The 23897-nt window shown below is 31.1% G+C and overlaps 1 pseudogene; it reads left to right on the top strand.

Moving 5' to 3' along the window:
• Positions 1-19682: 19682 nt before the first annotated feature.
• On the top strand, positions 19683-21713 carry LOC124934827 (annotated as a pseudogene).
• Positions 21714-23897: the final 2184 nt, after the last annotated feature.

The raw sequence follows: 23897 nt of genomic DNA on the forward strand, positions 1-23897 counted from the left end.
TAAAATAAAAATATTCTTCAATGCGACTCTTTTTTTATAATTTTAATAAAAATTTGTGGTAACTCTCACCAGTTTAGTCAAATCAACTTTTTAAATGCACTCATTTTCACGCCTATAATTTTCAGTTCTTTGTCTCACTCGAGATTGAAGATGTTCTAAATTATAGAGCACGACTATCAAATAAACAAAAACACTTTTATAAAATATTTGATTTTTACATATTACTTATTATGTAAAAAAAAAAAATGAAAAATTAATAATAGTTAAATTATTATTTAAACAAAAACATGAAAATAATATAAAATAAATTTAAAATTTAATTTATGATATTTTGACGTGTTGTAAATAGTTAATAAATATTTATTATTTTCATTTATCATATTACTATTTAAAAAAACTATTTTAATATTTAATAAATTATTAAATTTAGTATTGAAAATAAAAATGAAAAAAAGAATTACTTTTTAAAAGAACTAAAAAATTGACAAAGAAAATTATAAAAACTATTTAAACTAAACATAATTCTTTTAAATCTTTAACCTATAATACTAAATTTGTATAATATAACTAATCAACTAATCTATTTTTTCTAAAAAAAAAAATAAATTAACTTTGAAGTATTATATATCTCTAATTATTTTTATAAAATATTATACATAATTAAAAGAAAATTGAATATTTTTAACTAATAGAATCTCAACTTCAAATAGATTAACAAAATAAAATTATTTAGAAAAGATAAAGAACACTAAATTGTAGCCCTCCCTCTCAAGTATTTATATTATGACTTTTTCTTTCTTGCAAAAATTGTAATTAACACCACAAGAAAATTGTGTTACTTTTTAAAATTTGAATTTTTCTTTAATTTGTCAAATTTTTACTTACAAAACAATATACTAAAATCAAGTAAAAATAGTTCAAAAAAAAGTATTGAAAATCCCAATTATATAGGTCAAGAATGCAATTTTTATACAATATATTATTATAAATAACAATAAACAATAATTTATAAATAACAATAAACTATATGTTTTATCATTACAATAATTTTATTTATATATTATTACAAATTGCTTCTAATTAATTAACTAATAAGAATCGTTTGCAAGAGTTGATGCAGAAATCAAATTTGGACGTTCCAATGTATCGAACAGTTCCAATGTATCAAACAATGGCTCAAGTGGTTGTGGTCAATAGAGTTCTGTATACCTGTGATGTTCTTGCCAATCCTGTGGAGTGTTAATCGGGATCTTCAACCTAATTCAATTCCTTTAAATTAGTAATGAACCTGTATCACCAGAAGAATGAAACAATTATTAAGATATCAACAAAATAAGATCGAAAATACATGATTCAAAAATGATTCAATTAAAACTTACATCACTGCCCTCACCGCTTATTGAAACTATATAAACCATGATAGACATTCTAGACATAAACTTCTTTAACATTGACATAACAGAACGAAAAAAAACAGTTATAGATCGAAACTGTGATAGGTAGGAATAGGAGAGAACGGCAAGAGATCTGACTACAACGAGAATATGAGAAGACAGGCAGAGATCCAAACCATTGGAGGAAGAGAATAAGACGGCTAGAGATCAGAACAACGTTAGGAATATGAAAATACAACCACAGATAAGAAGAAGAAAAATCAATGTGAAGTTTTCATTTGAGTTTGTGTCCCTTTTATAATAGGAGAGAAGATTGGAAATACAAAAAATAGAAAAACGGCGGCACGAGAGAAAAAGTAAAAAAATTAGGGTAAAATCATTTTGAAATTTACTTTGGGCTTGCTTCATTTTATAAATAAATATTCGGCCCAATATCTTTTTGGGCTGAGCTTTGAGCTCTGCTTTCCCTTTCTATTTTAATTAATGTGTCATAATTTATTTTTAATTAATTGGCCCTGAAAATAATTTGTTTATATATCAAACACATACCTTTTGTCTCCCAAGCCTAGCTCCGTGTTCAAGTTTTCAAAGCCCACGAAGTTGGTATCTCAGTATGTACCTCTAGTCCGGTCTAATGTTAAGGGCCCATTTGTTTTCTTTTAAATTAATTTTTATTTTAAATGTCTAAAATAATTTTTTTTAATCCTAAAAAATTGAAAAATTGTTTAAAATAGTTATTTTAGCACAAATAAATAATTTCACAATTTTAAGATTTGTTTAGAATATTTTTTCAATTTTTTTCTAAAATTTGTGAATTAATAACTTAAGATCTATAACTCCAAAAATTAAGAGAAAAAATTTGAGATGAATTTTATAATTTATACAACGTTGTTATTATAACTTCAAATTTTTGGATAATTATAAAGTTAGAAATAAATTAAGAAAAGAAAATAAAAGACCGTCTAAAGCCTTGAATCCGACGTAGCCGTTTCTTGATTTTCTTCTTGCACGTATGTAATAGATAGGGCTTTGAAGATTGAAGGGTAGAATTTGATGATGTTGTAAATGACTATAAAATTTTATGAACAAAGAATAAGCAAATGCAAGATGAAAAAGTTTTATTATTTAAAATATTATTTGAATTTATGTTTTTTATAATAATTAATTACATTTAATCAAATTTATTCAAATTTGTTTTTTTTTAAATGTCGAACATATTAACATTTATTCAATCTTATCATTATTGAGAGAATAACATCTAAAAAATACTTTATTAAATAAAAAAAGAAGACAATATTTTGTGTTAAAATATGACAAAATATAAGAATTAATAACAAAAAACAATTATACGCAAACTATTAATTTAAGAGAAAGGTTCTTTTTGAAAAGAAAAAAGAACAAAGAGCCCGCCCATTATCTATGAAACTAAAGCTAAAAAAAATCTAGGGTCACCAAAAATTTATAAACATATATATAAAAAGAATTAACAATTTATTGTAGTATAGTGGTAAGTATTCCAGCTTGTCACACAGGTGACTCAGGTTCAATTTATTATTTTCACCTAAATTAGTGTATTAATAACTAAGAAAACAAAAATGAACCACATAACAAATCTAAACAAATATCAACATATTAAATCTAAAGTAGAAAATCTCAAATCTTCGATATTTATTTTTTCTTTCATCATTTTTATTCATTTTATTTTTATATTGTCAGTAAACAATTGCAGTATGAAAATATGTGGATTAATGTAGCAATGGGTAATGTGAAGGCACTTATTGCATTCTTTAGAGAGTACAGAGAAATAGGGTTTGAGAATGCGTTGAATTGTGCCAAAAAAATTGTTGTTGAATTGTATATTGATCTAGTGTTTGCAAAGAAGAAAAAGAAAAGAAAAGTTCTTAAAAAAACATTTTGATGAGATTGACCCTGAAAATCAGCCATCTGAACCACCTATCGAAGAATCAAGTCAAGAATCTTTCAGAATTCATTACTTTTTATACATAATTGATGAAGCAATAATTCATTGGAGAAAAGGTTTGAGCAATGTGAGCAATATGAGGAGACATTTGGGGTCTTATTTACGACATAGAAGTTAAAGTCTTTGGATTCTGTTAACCTAAAAAGAAGTTGCAACAACCTTGAGAGGAAGCTAGAGAATGGCCACACTTCTGACATTAATGGTGATGATTTATTAAATAAATTGGGACTATTACAAAAACATTTACCAAATGAGATTGCTTCAACCAGTGCAATCCTAAATTTCTTGAAAAGAGCTAATTGTTATCCTACTAGTTGTCTTGCATATAGAATTATGTTAACAGTTCCAGTGACAGTAGCATCAGCTGAAAGAAGCTTTTCAAAGCTAAAAATATAAAAATCTTACTTGCGTTCGACCATGTCACAAGAAAGACTAAATGCTTTGGCTTTGATTTCTATTGAACATGAGTTCTTGGAAAAGCTTGACTATGATATGTTAATTAATGATTTCACATCTAAGAGTGCAAAAGATCAATTTTCAGAAAATAGTATTACATTGGCTGATTCAAATTGGTAAAATTCTAGTAGAATTGTATTGCATGTCGTGTCTTTGTAATAGATTTCAGACATTTGGTCATTCCTTTTGAAGACAATGTAACAAGAGCATTTGTTATTGAAGTAAATTCAATAAACTGTACCATAAAATTTGCCTTAATTTTTTTTTTATCTTTTTGTTATTGTTATCTTAATTGTTGGTATGTGTAGATATTTATTTATGATATTATGTTTGTAGTTTTGGTGTTTTTCTTTTTTTTTGAGTACTTAGGGTCGCATTTGATATCTCGCACAAGGCCTTCAAATATATTGGGCCGGCACTGTTGACAATAAAACAAATTCATATATACAATTGTATTTATTTGTTTTATTCATTATATTAGAGATTAAATACCTATAGAAAGTAAAATTAAATTTACTATGTTTTTAAAGTAATTTTCTGTTATTAATTTGTATGTTGTAATATTTTACCATTTATATTATCAATACAAAGCATCTTATCATTTAAGAACATCAAATTTAACTAATCATGCAAATTAAATAATCAACTTAACTGAAATTGAATCAAGTCAAACACATTTTCATGAATATTGAACCAAGATCACCAATAAGAAAGACATAAACAATTATTTTATATATCATTCAAGCATTTAAAACACTTCTCATGTTTATATACATCTTCATCATTCAAGTCAAGCCCAAAGGAAAACATGCATATCATTCAAAACATCCACTTCACATTCAATAAATTGAAGCCCTTCAAAACATGTTTTCATGATATCATGTTCCACTATAAACCAAGATATGAAAACTTGTGATCATTCAAGCATTCAAAAACCTTCTCATGTTTCTATTCATCTTCATCATTCAAGTCAAGCCTAGAGGAAAATATGAATATCCTTGAAAGCATGTTTTCATGATATCATGTTCAACTATCAACCAAGATATAAAAGCATGTGATCATCCAAGATATGAAAGCATGCAATCATTCAAAATAATCAAGAATTGACCTCATTCAAAGTGAATCAACAATTCAATTAGTCATCTTTTTTCAATTTGAATCATCATGATTTCTCTTCAATAAATTCAAAGCTATTTTTGAAGAATAAAATAATTAAGCTAAATTCCAATTTATTCCAAGAGAAATAAAGTTTAAGAAATTAAGTCTACTCAAATAAATAAATCATATTCACTTTGTTTTTATTCTTATCAATCCTCTTGTTAAGGATTCATTGTAATTAAAAAAAAAACATGAATTGGTTTGAAATCAAATTTTGAAATTCATTCATTAGTTTACCTTTAAGAGGTGAAATATTTCTAAAATGTGCCTAAATCATGTAAAAATAGCGATGTGGCCCTTTCTCAAGTGCAACCAAACACCAAACCCTCCCATTTTGTTTAAAGAATATCTGATGATAGTGTTTGTTACACGTTAAAAAAATTATTTTCTAAATTTTGTGAGAAAAATTAAATGGTGACTCTGGAAGTCTAAATTACTTTAAATCGACAAAGTTAAACCTGAACTATAATTCAATTTACTATTTTGTTTCATCATCTCACTTAATTTGAGAGAAAAGTAAGTTATAAGTTATGAAATTTAAATTATTGAGTTCAAATTATTTTTCGAAGTTGATTTAAATATAATTTTAAAAATAGGTTGTTTGATTAGAAACGCGTACAATAAAGCCTAAACATTTTGATAATCTATTATATAAAGTAAACTTGTCATATTAATAATGATTAGGATCCTATTCATAGTAACTATTCAATTGAGAATTAAATTATATAGATAAATTAAAATAATAAATTATATCAATAAGTTTAATGTATAAAATGAACCTAGATCAAGTATAAGGGTTAAATTTTAAAAAATAAATAAAATTTGAGTTTCATGAACTGTATGCGTTTTCAGGAGAGAGAAAATGGGAAAAATCCATTTTGAGTTTAAGTATTGGTATCGGTTGGAGGAAAAAAGGGATTTTAGGTTTGGGTATTGGTATTGATTGGAGTTGGTCTAAACGAGGTTGTGAAAAGACGTCTTATTTATTTGTTTGGTATCTTTTTTTTTGAAATGCGTTTGATTTAAACTTAAGTTAGATGTCTTTGAAATATTTTGAAAATAATTTGCATGAGTTGAAAATGATGAATATGTTGAATGTTGATGTGATTTGAGTGATTTAATGCCTACATTTTTTACGTTTGAATTTGGTATTTATTCAATATATTTCATAAAAAAAATTTCAAAACCTTTGAGATTTGGATTATAATTTGAATTTTAAATTTTGTACATTTTACTTACTTTTGTAAATTTTATTGTACAAATATAAACAAATTTAAACTCAAACTATTATCTACAATCCAGATCTTTACTCACATTTGTTTGTTTCAAAAATATTTTGTAAACCTCTCTCTTATTGTAAAATAATATTTTTATTATAGATTTATTCATTTGTAATTAGCGGACTATTACCATCCAAACTATGAAAAAAAACTGTTACAAATTTAATAAAATAAAACTATTTAAAAAATATAAGAACAATTAATTAAGTCTTGGCAAATGGAAAGTACTCCTATATATCAATGTTGATGGTGGTCCTCATATTCGACTTTTCTTTTTGTGAGAATCATAATTAACACCTCTTTTTAAAGCTAAACCCCCAATAAAAATCCAAAATAAGTCAAACATCAAACAAGCTCTAATTGGACAAAAATAAAAATTATACTAAAATATTTTTATTACCTCCAATCAAAGTAAGTTCAATCATAATCAAACTTATTGTACACTACAATAGTAGAATTTTTAATAAAACCAAAATTGAAGGTTTTATAATCAATAATGTTAGGAATGTTATGAAAGTAAAATAATTTATTATATAATTCATACAATATACTTTAAATGTTACAATATTTTATAAAAAATAATATAAAAAATTAAAACTATAATGTTACGAAGGTAAAATAATATGTTAACTAATTCATTAAACATAATTTAAGTCTTGTATTGTTTTATAAAAAACATTACACAAATATTTAAAGTATAATGTTATGGTCCTTTTAAATACAAAATAATGTATTATCTAATTAATAAAATATAAATTTTGTCTTAAAATATTTTTATAAAATAATAATAAAAAAGTTTAAAACTATATTGTCATGATGTAAAATAATGGCTTATCTAATTCATAAAACATTCTTAAATTTCTTTATCATAAATTAATACAAAAATATTAAAATATATAAATACAATATCACACATTTATCAAATTTTATATAGAATTTTAATTATGAAGCCCTATTAGTTTAGTTTATTAAACTGTTGTACTTAGTTTGAAAGCTCAATACTTATATATATATATACCATTTTAATTTTATTTTTTAAATTTAATAATTTCAAATCTTAATTTTTTTTTCTTTTTTATATTTTCGACCTCATCTAACTTTTGTTTAGGATTGAAGGTTTTGTGGAAGGGTCACTCGCGAATCAACAACCCGAGTCGATAATCTAACATTAAGCATTATTATTATTATTATATATATATATATTTATTATTTATCTTGAACTAATAAATAAAAATCAATACAATCTTGTCAATATTGAGGTAATATTCTATAATAGACTTTAGTAAAAAAATATATGAATGCAATATTTGTATTAAAAAATCACCAAATATAGAAAGAAACTTATCATACAAATTTTAAAAAACAACCTAATAAATTTCAAAACAAATGTTATTTTTTATTTTTTATTTATAAAAATAAAAATATATTCCACTTTTTGTTTACATCCAACACATTCACATAACAAATTTGAACCTGCCATCTAATAATGAGCTGTCTATTTAGTGAATTAATTTTATCGAGATGGGTTAAAATTTATTGTTACAGTAATTATTATTATTTATTTTGACACGTTGTACAAATAATATTGAAATTTAGATATATAGAAAGACCAATTATATATTTAAATTTAATTACTTATATGAAAAACTATTTGTTACACTAAATCCAAATAAAATTAAATATTGGATCTGGTAATTTTAGTTATATTTTTAATTAATATCCTTTATTTTATTTCTTTACCTAAAACTATCTTTTTAAATTCTGTCCCATACACTATACAAATTCAAATTACACATTGAACTACATTTTTATTTTTTGTCTTAAAGATATTTATCTTGTTTTGAACAAATTTATAAGCAAGTTACTAATTTTTAAGAACAATTGTTACTTTTGAGGTATGTGTACAGTGTACGTCAGGAAGAAATTTAATTCTAATTTTAGAGGGGGGATAAGTATCAAAATTGAGATATGGAGAATAACAACTTATTTATTATGAATATCTTTAGTCTTTTATATTAACATGTTGTAAAAGAATAAATTAAACATAAGAGTATTTTTTATTAATAATTAAATAATTTTATGAAATGTTTAATTGAGGATTAAAGGTTGTTTTGTTTGAATTAAATTTTAACCACTCAAGTAATGAAATAGGCCGGCCCTCAAGAGTCAAGTAATTAAGGGTAAAATCAAATTGGATTATACATTTGAGTGTTGTTTTTCATATTTCAGCTATGAAGTATATTTAAAATCTTTACCTATTTTAACATTTTAGTTTTCCTTATTTTTTATAAATTCATACTCATAATTATAATAACACGTTGAAATACATTATTAATCTACAACAAGTTCTTGCTTACTTGTTTTTTTTCTTGGTATTAGAGCCATTATTCAATTTTAACAAATATTTGTATCAATGACTTCTTCTTCCGCTTCAACCACTCACCTCTTCCACAATCTCTCATCCATTAAACTCGATCACAAAAACTTTCTTCTTTGAAAATCTCAAATCTTAGCTACCCTAAAAGGTTATGGCCTCTATCCATATATTATTGGAACTAATTCTGCCCCTAAAGCCTTCTCCAAGTCGATGCTACTGATGGATCTAGTGTCATCACTCAAAATCCTGCTTTTACCATATCGGAGGAACAAGATCAGAGTAACCTTCCATGATTTCTCTCCATCCTTTCAGAATTCATTCTATCCCAAGTGGTTCGTGAATCCTACACTACATCTAAAGCCCTTTGGTATGCTTTAGAACGCACATTCGTCTCTCAATCTCAAGCTTGTCTAATGTAGCTTCGTCTTTATCTCTATACGGTAAAGAAGGGTTCACTCCCGATGGCCGAATATTTGCAGAAAATAAAATTAATCATTGATAGTCTCGCTGGTGCTGGGCAAAACATATCTCAACAATATTTCATCCTATATTATTTAGTAGGTTCTCAATACGAATCTCTCACTGTAGCGGTAACCATTCGCTCTGACCCTATCGCCAATAAAGACCTCTCAGGAATGCTTCTTACACATGAAATTTACCTTGAATCACTCCAGTATAACTCTCCAACCGCTAATATTGCTTTTGGATTGAGAGGGATTTCGAAACCATCCAACTTCCAAAGATCGCGACGTCCAGTCTTCTCTCCGAGTGATTACAGTGCAAAATGAAATTGTCAATAGATTGAGCTCCAATAATTCTAATGGATTACAAATAAATGGGCCTTCAATTTCATATAAATTTTCACACTTTGATCGGGCTTCTACTATCGGATTAGGGTGTCCTTCTACTACCAGGCCTTCTATTTTGGGTCATGGACCTCGTGGACCCAATAGAAATAAAATACAATGTCAATTGTGTGATCGGTTTGGTCACGCGGCTAATATTTGTTGATTTGCAACCTTACATGCCATTCAATTGAAACTTGTCGACGTCATCAGAACCAAAATTCAACGATACACTCTACTATGATGGATACACCTTCTTATGTTTATGACTCGGCCTAGTATCTCGACTCTGGTGCTATAGACCATCTAACAACGAATCTTGACAACCTTAGCATCTCAACTCTTTATAATGGTACATAAACTATTAAAATGAGCGACGATAACCCTCTTCCTATTTCTAATATTGGGCAATCATTCATTTCATGTTCCAATAAAAACCTTAATCTACGTAATATATCACATGTACCATTTATAACCAAAAATCTTCTAAGTGTTTCCAAATTTTTTTACCGATAATAATATCTTTTTTCAATTACATCCAAATTATTTTTTTTGGGAAAACGACTTAATATCATTTCATTAAAATCCAAAAGAGGGAAATGAGTTTCAAAAAACAAAGCTAGACAGACCATAACTTTGTTGAAAACACCAACAGAGTTTCAAACAACTAAATTATAAAACAAATAGAACAACAAACAATTTAATTACAAACAATCCATCAAACAAGAACTATTTGAACATTTATTTCCTTGTAATGATTTTATAGGGGACATTCCATATTTTATTGAGTTTCCAACTGTCTTCATTAATCGGAATTCGCCTCCATGTATGGGTGAGAGCGTTTCCATCAGAAATAATATCATCCCAAAATTTTCCTTATGTTCTCTCGTACTATGAATTCTTTCATTTCTTTCTCTATAGATATTGTAGATCAGGGCTCTAAAGAAGCATTTAAAACATTCGCATAGAAGCTATCGTCAATTGCCTTTTTCTTTACAAGCTCTATGATTTCGTTCCATGTATTTGGAATGTTAGTGATATTCATGTACTGAGAAAAATCGATCCACAACTTGGATACAAACACGCACTCTCCAAATAGGTGGTCAATGTTTTCCTCTTTTACTGCACAGATTAGGCAATTGTATTGTCAATGATCAGGTCACGAAGAGGGAACTCATTCGCAACACACTTAAAATGGGCAATATTGCATAAAATCAATCGTCAACCCTCTACCCACTCATCAAGATCTTATTGGTACTCGTTCATTTACCAACTCTTGGCATCATCGTCTTGGTCACCCTTCATCATCATCAACCTTTATTATGTCTTCTTTTCATTTACCTATTATGGATAATAAGAAATTAAGTTTTTGTGAATCTTGTCAATATGTAAAAGCACACAAAATTCATTTTCATGTTTCTCAATATCGTTGTAAGTCTCCATTAAATTAATACATTCTGACGATTGGGGTTCTGCCCCTCTTTTCTCTACTAACGGTTTTCGATATCTTGTCAATTTTATCGATGACTACAACCACTTTACTTGGCTATATCCTATTTATAGAAAACTGGATGTCTTGCCAAGTTTTATAAAATTTAAGACACTTGTTGAAAATTAATTCAACACATCTATCAAAATTATACAATCTAATTGGAGAGGCGAATATAGAAGTATAAAATCTTATCTTGAAACTAATGACATCCAACACCGTCTTTCCTTCCCTCATATAAATGAACAAAATGGTGTTGCTGAATGCGAGATTCTCCTCATTACATAAATGAGTCTCACTCTTCTTGTTCATGCTTCCAAGCCCTTATATTATTGGGTTTATGCATTTTTGACAAGTACGTATCTCATTAATTGTGTTCCTTCAAATGGCTCATCAATCTCCTTTTAATTTTTTTTAATCGTCCTCCTAACTATGTATTCCTCAAAAAATTTGGATGCTCTTGCTTTCCGCTCACTCGATCATATAACTCTAAAAAAATTATCTTCGAACTTTAAAATGTATTTTTCTTGGCTATAGTCCAAATCACAAAGGATATCGTTGTCTACACCTTCTTTCCGATAGAATATATATATATATAAAAATATATATCTTCACATCACTTTTGATGAACAAACATTTCCATTTAAAAGTACATTATCAGAATCTACCAATCTTTTTACACCATCAATCTCTCCAACATTGCATCTTCTCTTTTTTTGCCACGTTCATCACCTCCAATCTCCCCAATTTAAACATCACAAATCCCTAATTTACCATCTTCTCCAACATCTAAACACTCATCAACATCATCATCATCAAACTCCAACCATACATCTTCACCAACCAACTCCCTAACATTAAACTCCTATCAACCATCATCAACAAACAACTCATCTTCAATCAATCATCCTACTCCCATACGTGGACTTTCCACTGTTATACATGCTCCTAAATGTTCCTCTCATCATATGATCACACATGCCAAAACTCGTGCCCTTCACAACGCCAACATTGCCACCATCTCCACCTCTCCATCCACATTTTTATCCACTATCAATAAATATACTCAATGGCGTTCCATGTCAAATGATTTTAATGCTCTAATTCAAAAACAATATGTGGTCTCTTATTCCTCGATCCTTGTAGAATATCGTGGGTTGCAAATGAGTTTTCAAAATCAAACAAAGAACTGATGGTTCCATTGAACGTCACAAGACTCGTTTAGTTGCAAAGGGATTTCATCAATAAGAAGGCATTGACTATCATTAAACATTCAGCACAATTGTAAAACATACTATCATCTAAACCATCCTCTCACTTGCCATCACTCGTCAATGACCTATTCATCAACTCGATGTTAGAAATACCTTTCTACATGGAACTCTACACGAAGAAGTTTTTATGTCTCAACTTCATAGGTTCATTCATCCTGATTATCATAATCATGTGTGCAAACTTTACAAAGTACTCTATGGACTCAAACAAACTCCCCGTGAATGATATACTACCTTGAAATCTTCTATACTTTTTATTGGTTTTCAAGAATCCAAAAATGATTCTTCTTTATTCATGTACCACTCTCCACAAATTACATCATTTTTTCTTGTCTACATAGATGATATTATATTCACTAGCAATTTTTCCTCTCACATCTCCTAACTTAACCACATTTCCCTCTTAAAAATTTAGGTCCACTACACTATTTTCTCGTGATTGAATCTCATCAATCTACTTCCGGTATTTTTCTATCTCAATCAAAATATATCAATGAAATTCTTATCCGAGCCAATATGAGTGACTCAAAACCTCTTAATAATATAATTTCTGATGTGTCATCTTTATCTCGCCATGATGGCAACACTCTTCCTGAACTATTTTTGTATCAAAACATTGTTGGTACTCTCTAATATTTGACGCATACTCGACCTGAACTAGCTTTTGATATCAACCACACCTGCCAATTCATGTAGTCTCCTACCACCACTCATTGGTCTGCAGTAAAAATAATACTCTACTACCTTTGTCATACTCCTCATCATGGACTTCTCAATCGTCCATCATCTTCTCTCGATTTATCTATCTTTTCTGACTCTGATGGGGCTAGTTGTCTAGATGATCGTCGCTCCACAACTAGCTACTACACATTTCTTGGTGACAAACTTATCTCTTGGAATTCAAAGAAACAACGAGTCATCAATATCAATCACAACTTAGACGCAAGGTATGCGGATATCTAGTTAGACGTCTAACTACGTATATCCTCGGACGATTCATCTTCAACCATAGAACAATTGTCTATTATCTCATAAACTGTCCATGTATTCTTCCGGCTCAAAATTAAAAAGTCATATCTCCAATAACTTGAAGACACGTGTCTATCAATGTTAAAGATATGACTAATATTTCTAAAAGAGTGTCTCTTCATCTTCCGAAGTTATGATATATTTCATGATAGTTTTTAATTGACGTCTTTTAATCATGACTATTATTGGGAACAAACTCTTATACATTAAATGACCGTTCATTTTTTATGATGACTTTATGTGGTGTGTGTCAGTCAAACGTTATAAAAATCAATTATCTCATCTAAACAGACCATCTATCTTCTATGTGATTTTGAATACGTATCTTCTCTCACTAAGAAAAACTATGGTGACTATTATGTATCTAAACCCTTTAACATTCCTTCTAATCGTTATGTAGTTAAGAAATGAGCTATCTTGCTTCATCCACTCTTCAAGTGAATTTCGAATCCGTGTCAACTTCGATTATTCTAAAAATGGTCACAATGTTCGATTCTCTTAAAGCTTCGGGATTAGAGAAATTCCTTGGAGCACCTATCATCATCCATGAACCTGAAGTCTATAAATTCTTTAACTTTGGAAGGATATACGACAATAAGATTGTCGTGGCAAAATTTTTTGAAGATGATGCCTGGTTTTATGAAGAATCTTTCTCTCAATTCTTCAATCTCCCAACAGAGGGGTTAATTGAGTTCCCAACATCTTCCGATGAGGTTTTATCAAAGATGAAGTTTGTCTTCTCATGGACCGAAGTCTGCTCTAAAAGTTGAGTTTAACATCCTCAACGATATTATCTCCATGTCTGTCTTGGCTAAGAGCGTTTTCAACTTCTACTCGAAGAAGGTTTTCGAGATAATGATTTCAATCACTAGGGGAACAACAATTAACTGGTCGAAAATCCTTTTCAAAAACTTGGTGGAGATGATCTTTTCTTATCCAAGGAGGCCTCCTGGGTATGTTGCCCCACTCAGCATGCTGCTCTCTTCTCTCCTTCCAAATATTGAACATGGAGTCCTCATCAAGTCCTCCAGAGTCTTGGACTACCAAAGAGTCTTTGACTATGTTCTTAGGGTAGATAGACTAAAGCTAAAGAGAAGAAATCGTACACTTCGGGGAGTTAATTAAGAATCTGTCCTTTCTGTTGATGTCAAAAGGGGGAAAGAGTGGCCTGAGGCCCATGGGAGAATCAAGGATAGAAAGGGATAGGAAAAGACCCAACATTTGTAGTTCATGGGAAATCTCTATTAAATTGTTTATCTTCCCCTGAATTTTCGATAATATATATAAACTTTGGTTGTTTATTGATTATGTTCCTTTTTCTAATCCTTTAATTAAGTTTTAACATCATCAAAAAGGGGAAAATTGTTGAGTCAAATTATTTTGACTGAAATAAACTAGGAAATAAGTTTATTTAATGCTGAAATTATTTTGATGATCTATGTTAAACTTAGTTGTGAATAAAGCTAAGTGTTCTATTAATTTTGTGCAGGAGCAAATCTGTAAGACAGTGCTACCTTAGACGTGGTCTATAACAATCTGTAATATTGCATAATGTCTTTTCTATGAGAAACTTTAGTGCTGTAAGTTTAACAAGGTTGTTTTGTTCAACAAAGAGTTAGTTAGATCAGAGAGTTGTATTCGATTCAAAGTATTTAATGGATATCCTTCCGGTTGTGGAAGAAGGGGTGACGTAGGAGTTTTATCTCCGAACATCCATAAAACTCCTGGTGTTCTTACTTTTTTCATTTACATTCAGTTGTCAAAAACTTCAAATACGACGAACACTTTCGCACTTGAATCTATTTCATGAGTTTGGAGGATTTGCGAAGAATAGAAATAGATATTAATCCCTCATAGGATTATTATCGAAGAGTTTATCGTAAGTTGTTCAACACCGATCCCAACAAAATCAAATAATCAACTTAACTGAAATTGAATCAAGTCAAGCACATTTTCATGAATATTGAACCAAGATCATGAACAACATTCAAAATACTTCTCATGCTTATATATATCTTCACCATTCAAGTCAAGCGCAAAGACAAACATGCATATCATTCAAAACATTCACTTCATATTCAACAAATTGAAGCCCTTCAAAGCATATTTTCATGATATTATGTTCAACTATAAACCAAGATATGAAAACTTGTGATCATTCAAGCATTCAAAAACCTTCTCATGTATCTATTCATCTTCATCATTCAAGTCAAGCCTAGAGGAAAACATGAATATGCTTGAAAGCATATTTTCATGATATCATGTTCAACTATAAATCAATATATGAAAACTTGTGATCATTCAAGCATTCAAAAACCTTCTCATGTTTATCTTCATCTTCATCATTCAAGTCAAGCCTAGAGGCAAAAATTAATATCCTTGAAAGCATGTTTTCATGATATCACGTTCAACTATCAACCAAGATATGAAAGCACGTCATCATCCAAGATATGAAAGCATGTGATCATTCAAAATAATCAAGAATTGACTTCATTCAAAGTGAATCAACAATTCAATTAGTCATCTTTTTCAATTTGAATCATCATGCTTTCTCTTCATTCAATTCATAGCTATTTTATAACAATAAAATAATTAAGCTTAATTCCGATTCATTCCAAGAGAAATAAAGTTTAAGAAATGAAGTATACTCAAATAAATAATTCATATTCCACTTTGTTTTGATTTTTAGTCAATCCTTTTCTTAACAATTCATTGTAATTCAAAAAGGAAAAAAATAAGTTTCTAAAATTTTAAAAAATTGGTTTAAATAAGCAATAAAAATCAACACCCCAATTTATAATATTAAAATAATTATTTTAATTTATTTTAAATAAATAAAATTAAAATAATTAATCCTATCATCAAGAACTAATTTAAAACAATTAATGAGGATTAATTATTATAGTAATTAATCAAATTAAATAAGGGTTAAAGTCAAAAACAATAAATAAAATTATTTGTGATAAATGTTATACTCATTTTATCTTTAAATAATTTTAGAAAGATTAAGGGGACAAAAATAAATAATTTAGAATTGAATTGTTGTATCCATTTCATCTAAAACAATTATTTATTTAACCCTAAAAATATAATATAATAATAAATAAATTGGTAAAATATTTTCCATATTTATTTTAATATTTTGTATGTTTAAAAAGATCAAAATTAAAACAAAAAGGTTGAAGAAAATCAATTTCAAAAAAACCTTTAAGGCTTTAAATAAAAAATAAATAAAATTTGCAATCGAGTGTTACCAAAATTATGAGAATCGGCTTTAGTAGGAACCGCGTCCATCAGATGGACGATGGATTCTCATCTAATGCCAAGGAGCAAGGCGCGTAGCCCGTTGTAGTGGAAGGACACGCGCACGTGAGGAAACAAATCCACTCACGCAGATGTAAGCTTCGTCCATCAGATCGTTGGCGGGATGTAGCGCCTTGATGCATCGTTAACGGAACGCCCAATGATTTCCAAACGCGCCTAAAACGACGTTGTGTTAGCCTCTGATCATCTTCCTCATCGCAACTCCACGAGAATAAGATCAAAGACTCATCTTTGATTTTTCCATTTTTGAGCTTCCTCCACAATCAACCTTTTTGGCTGATTCGAAAACTAAAATGATCATCTTACTTCGTTGCTCATTTCTGCTACTCATATAGGGGTGATTCATCCCTATATCATAAAGTAGCCAAAAAAACAACCAAAATTTCATTATTAGCATTTAGTTGATTCAGTCCACTTAAAGTTATAAATACACCCCCTAAGTCATTCTGAAGTGGAGGAACACACTCTCCACTTTCAAATTGAAGTAAATCAAAATTCCGCCAATAAAATTTGAAGCTTTCAAAATTTTTGAATTTTCTATTTGAGGCCTTAAAGTTTGGATCTGAACATTCCAAAAGCTTCTATAAGGATCAAAGAGTGTTCTCCAATCCTTGGTAAGGTTTCAATCACCCTCTAATTCATATTTATAGTTTAAATTTAAAATTTTATATTTCAAATTGCATAATAATGTATACTTGATGTTTATGGTGTTTTATGGTTGAATATTGATAATAGAATCATTTAGAAACTATCTGCATATGATAGAACCGATCAATCAACTTTAAAAACAAAAACTCAAATTTGAATTTTTTGAAATCCAAAAATCGGGTTTGTTATTCTTGGGTTAATTATGTTGAATTACATCCAATAAAACTTTCTAAGATGATAGTAATGATGTGAAACTATTTGAACATAGTTTGATCTATCCCGATCATGTTTGATAAAAAAAATTAAAATAATTGAAATTTTTGAGTTCTTGAATTGGTTCAAACAAGCAAGTAGTGTTCTTGTTTTGGTAACAATCAAGTATATATAGTATAAGGAAGCTATTGTATAGCTCCTCACACTTCAAAACAACTTTAAAATAAAAAACCCAAATTATGATCATAAACTATTTTGAACAAATTGATCATCGTTCAAGTCGACTGATAATTTGAAATGATGATCAACATGTTTCTGGGAGCTTTGTGGAGCTACCAAAGCCCTCAGATCAAAGAATCCGAGCTCAAATCAAAGTTGAAAAACCTACAACTTTGATGTTCTTGAAGACCAAGAGGTACGACCGAACACCCTCGGTCTGGACTGAGACCCAAGACTGATAAAACTCAAACCTAAGACCGAGACTTAAGATTGAGAATTTCAATATGACCAAGAGGTCCAACTGATGTCTTGAGCTAGGACCGAGCGGTCCGACCGATATTCTTGAGCTAGGCACGAGAGGTACGACCAAGGATTTTTATATCCAGGACCGAGAATCCCAAACTCCAGAACTGAGAGGTTTAAACTCAGGACCAAGATCTAAACTAGGACCAAGATGTCTAAGCCCATGATCGAGAGTTCCCGAACCCAGGACCGAGAGACTTAGCCCAGAACTAGCCCAGGACTAAGGGGTTTATACACCCTGACTGAGGATCTTAGCCAAGGACCGAGAGCCCTTAACACCTCGACCCGGGGACTTCAACACCAAACAAAAGATCCTGAGCATCGACTAAGAGGTTCGTCGACCTAGACCGAGGGCCTTTAGAGTCCCGTTATGTTCCACTTTTCATAACCCAAAATATTTTTGTAATATTGGAACCCCAATCCATTTTCTAAAAATCTCGAGAGATTGGAAAATGATTTCAAAATATTTTCAAGATGTTTCCCAAACAAATATTTTGACTAAGACTTTGTTTGGCGTTTATTTCTAAACTCCAACACCCTTACAATGACTGGCATTTTTCCGGTATATTTCTTCCTAAGTTGTTATTAGCAACATGTACCAACATTTAAATATTGTTGTTTTAATATTTCAAATAATGCTAAAACCTATAAGCATGACTAGGATTAGAAAAATATTGATTAAAATTCAAACATTATACAAACGATTTTCAAAAGTCAGGTTTATAAGTGGATACCATTTTTAAAATGGGTATGGACATTGGAGGATGAAGTGTGAAAGCCCTTTTCCGAGCATCACCAAACTTCGAACCAAAATAAAACTATGGTGTAAAATAAGTTTGTACACGTACATCCTTTTTATTGATTTTCTTAAAATCAATTGGTGACTCTATCCTCAAATAAATATTCTTTCTTAAATTAGTTATGTTTAATAAATTTAAACTATGATTTCTTAAAAATCAAATCGTCATTCGATTACCGCAAATCTCTAGATTAATAAAATTTGAATAAAATTAATTATTTTTATAATTAAATCTAAAAGACTGTGAGGTGTTATCATAATATTTTAAAATAATATTTTATTTGAAAACTATGTCTGATATGCAAACTAATGTTAAAATCGTAGAACTTCGAGTCACCTTAGGCCCACATGCACGCGTTATGACGCGCGACTGCGGGACTCTTGGGGGTTACAACTTAATGGCTAAAGAAACATACCCCATCCTTCATAACAATGTCTTCTCCATCACTCAAATCAAACAGAAATGTCAATTGGCCATACTTCAGCAAGTCAAGAGCGGCGATTAGAACAAACTTTTGAGGACTATTCCAGAAGGTGCGAGAATCCTTGACGCACTTTCATCCTTTCATCTAAATAATCATGAGGATTCCCATGTTTGGAATGTCGAGAACAATGGTAGGTTTGTCTCAGGGTCTTCTTGGGATTGTGTTTGTGATCATGGGAACATTGTCCCCTAGTCCCACTTAGTGTGGTCTACCAAAGTGATCCCCATACACCAATTCATTTTATGGCTCGCCTTCCACGAGAGACTCTATACATGTCATCGGATCAAGAAGTACATGAGCATCCTGGACCCTAATTTCCTCCTTTGCTTGAGAAATTAGTAGTCATCTAAACACCTCATTGGGAACTGCCCTTTTGCCTCCTTACTTTAGCATAGATTCTCCACATCAATGGGCCTATTCAGCTTTCCAAATGAATGGACCGACATCAAGGACCTCGCCATCACCAAGATTAAGGGCAACAACTTCAACTCCAATACCTTTAAGTGTTTCTTCGCCAAAATTGTTGATCACATTTGGATGGAGAGGAACAATATCATAACCGACGACAACTCCCTCATCCGAACATGGAGGAGTATTCCTACAGACGAGAAGAATTGGTTAATCTGCCAAAATTGGAACATTGCTTACGAGAAAGTCACCCTCACCACTGATTTCATTGTACATTAATTCTCAATTCTCATTTGTCATTTGTTATCTCTTTTTTCATTATTGTCCTTCATTCAGTTTCTTTTACTCAAATATTCTTTAAACTCATGTAACTCCTTTGCCCCTTTATGTCTTTTTATTTAATTGACGCTTTGTCGTCTTTCACAAAAAAATAAATTGCTGAAGAACCTCCAATCTCTTAAACGGTATCCTCAACCAAATTCAAGAAAATGAAGGCAACTTTGCAACATGTGACGGAACAACTCGTGCTGATAATAAATGCTCTAACTAATCAACAAATTCTTTCCAAATTCCAAAACATACCTTCTTCCTCTTGAACACCTAACCGACCTAATCCAGTTATGGTAACTCCCATTAACCTACGGGCCCAACATGAGATACATTAGGAAATACTTGACCCCTTAGGACCACCGGAACGTCCAATCCCAGTAGCTGGTCAATCTCCTTTTACAGAGTATGAAAACCAAATGGCTTAGATACGGGCCATGTAAATGGAAATGTAAGCCCAGGTAGAAAAAATAGCTAAGGGAAAAAGTGTCGAAGTGCACTATGACTGGAAAGATGCAATGAAAACGAGAATAATGAAAAATTATGACTGTGGTTGAAGCGATTTTTCAAATATAGGACTCTCCTAATATTTTGTCATTTATAGAACTCTTCTTTTCTTGTTTAATTATATTTAAAACTCCCTCTAACGTCCGTTATTTATTTAACATTAATTTGATTTTTTATTTATTTCTTTATTATTATTCAGCCTTAATGTTTTTTTCTTAATCGACATTGACTCTTCATCAGCATCGATCGCCTAGGGTCCTGACGACGATGTTCCTGATCCTGGATAGAAGTTTTCTCAATTCGACGCCGACTGCTTTTGGGGTGTTGAATTAGCTTTTTAGATAGTTCTTGGTGTGACGAAGACCGAGGTTGGATACGATGGCATTTCTTCACAATCCAACCTACAATGGCATTTGTTCGGGTACGACGAATCACTCTAAGATTGTTAGGGTTTAGTATGATCCCAAGGAGTGTAGCTACGAGAATCTTCTTGATGCTTTCTGGAAAAAGCATGGTCCCACAACTCTGAATCGCTAGGTATGTATATATTTTTATTGAGTTAAATAACTCTATTTAGGGTTTTATGACATATAAAGAAGAGGGGTGGTGAATGATTTAGGGAAATGATGTTGGGACACAGTATCGATCTGGAATATTCTTTTATATGGAGAAGGAAGAGAGATTAATGATAGAATCAAAGGATCGACGGCAAAAAGTGTTGATTAGAAATATTATGACTGAAATACTTCCGGCAAAGAAGTTCTATAGAGCACAAGAGTATCATACTAAAGGGGGGCAATTTGGGGACAAGAAATCAATTGATAAAGGAAATAAAACATTTTGGTTAGAATAATAATAAAGAAATAAATAAAAATCAAATTAATGTTAAATAAATAACGAAGGTTAGATGGAGTTTTAAATATAATTAAACAAGGAAATAAGAGTTCTACAAATGACAAAATATTAGGAGAGTCCTAAATTTGAAAAATTGCTCCAACCACAATTCCAAATTTATCATTATTCCCCAATGAAAACTATTGAACGAGCAATTATTTCACTAGGCATTAAGCTTTCAGCAAAATTCAAAAACATTGAAAAAAGTGATCCGTCTGTTTTCTTCAAGATGTATATGTCTGCAATGACCCCATTGCGGCTCTAAGAATCGATTATTCTCCTTTTATACCATCAATATCCTGAGAATGATGCTCTACGCTAGTATCACCAGAAAATGCAATATATCTACAATCCACGTAGGAATTGGATGAAGCATTCTGTTACGATTCACGAATAAAAAACAACACCGTCCTCGGTCCCATGGAACAATTTGGCTAAGAGACTCGGTCGGGAACTTTGTTTTCATAGCATAACAATATTTTAATTCTGTTTTTTTATTTCCCACAAAACTGATTGTTGACTAAGTCCCTAAAAGTTGTTGTAACAAATTTTTAACCGACTACTCTTGGATAATTCAACCACTTTAAATGTTGATGTCCACCCCACTTTTTGGACATGAATGAAAGCTTTATGAAAGTTCTTACTCTTAATTATTCTCTCGGTCTTGAACCTCTATTCTTGGACTACTCGGTGTATTCTAGTAGTATTCTCATCTCTCACATTTGTTTCTTCTCTCTTTAACCTCGATTTCTCTTCTCATATTATTTCCGCTGCGCTTGATTATAGAATTCCACACTCGGTCCCAACAATCAAGAACTCGATTCTTGACATAAAAAACTCGGAAAGTTAAGTTACAATTTCAAGCTTAACATATTGGTATCAGAGCTGGGCGATTCTAGGAATGGTAGAAACCCGCTAGAAGACAGAAATGGAGACGCTAAAGTTCCTAATCGAGGGCTTGTCCCAACAATCAGCGGCCACACAAGCCATTTTGCACCAACACATGACTGAATCGGCTGCTATGAATGCTGCCCTTAAACAGAAGTTGACCGAACTATGCAATAACATGGACGGAAGATTTAATGTCGCTGAAGAAAGACTTGCAGCGATTGAAAGTGGTGCTTCGGGTAAAGGCCAAGATCCCCACACTGGCCCCTATGATGATGATGAGCCTTCTTGCCACGGTCCTCCATATCGACCCCAACAACCTGGCCAGAACTGCGACCAACACTATGTTCCTCCCTAGGGATGGCAATGGGGCGGTTTAGGGCGGGAAATACAATTATCATCCCCGCCCCGTTTTAATTTCGGGGATTTTTTTAATACCATCCCCGCCCTGTTCGGTTTTTTTCGGTTTCAGAGAATCCCGCGGGGCACCGTTAATAATTTTTATTTAAAAAAATAAATAAAAATTATTCAATAAAATTATATAAACGAATTTTTTAATATAATATATATTGTAATATATTAAAATTTTATATTATTATAAAGAAATAATTTTAATACTCTTATAAAATATAGTAAATAAATAAATATATTGATGATTTAATATATTTAATTATATTTATGGTATTCGGGGTAGAATCGGGGTGAAATCGGGTTGGGTCGGGGCGGGGGACACAAATACTATGCCCGCCCCATCCTTGTTCGGTTTCGGGGGAAAACCTTCCCAAATGGGGCAATTCAGTTCGGTTTTCGCGGGGCGGTTTCAAATTGCCATCCTTATTCCTCCCACTCGGCTAACTAAGGTCGACATTCCTCGGTTTGATGGACCCGATGTTGAGGGCTGGCTGATATCCGCCGAGCAATTCTTTAGGGTTGACAAGACGAAGGATGCCACTAAACTAGATATAGCACTCTTTCACTTTTCTGGCGAAGCAAGAATGTGGTACGGATCATATCTTCAGAACCGCAACTAGAGGGAAGCATTATCATGGGATGTGTTCAAGAGAGACCTCTTGGCGCAATTCGGACCCTCTATACACGACACTCCAATGAGACAGTTGATGAATTTGAAATAGGTTAGTTTGGTTTAAGAATATAATCTTCGATACATATCGATCTCTCAAAAATTATATCATATGCCAAGGGACTACGTAATAGATTGCTACCTGTCCGGTCTGAGGGAGGAGATTGCAAACTGCATTAGGTTGCGAATCCCTGAATCTCTAAACGAAGTCATGGCTAAAGTCCAAGAAGCAACGTATCGGTCTCTAATGAGCAGCGGGCACTTGTACAGCGCCGAACCGTCGCCGCTACTGCCCAATCCAAGCAACATTAAACCAAGTTGGCAAAGCACAAATAGAACACCATACATCAAGCCGAGCTCATCATATGAGTCCTCTTCAAATGCAAACCAGGGTCATATTAAGCAATTAGACCCGGTCTCAATGGATGCAAAGAGAAAGAAGGGCCTATGCTACACTTGCGATGAAAAATGGCAACCAAACCATAGATATAAATCAAAGTTATTCATGGTCTCGGCCA

Source organism: Impatiens glandulifera, chromosome 4 (genome assembly GCF_907164915.1).
Source record: "Impatiens glandulifera chromosome 4, dImpGla2.1, whole genome shotgun sequence".
NCBI lineage: Eukaryota > Viridiplantae > Streptophyta > Magnoliopsida > Ericales > Balsaminaceae > Impatiens > Impatiens glandulifera.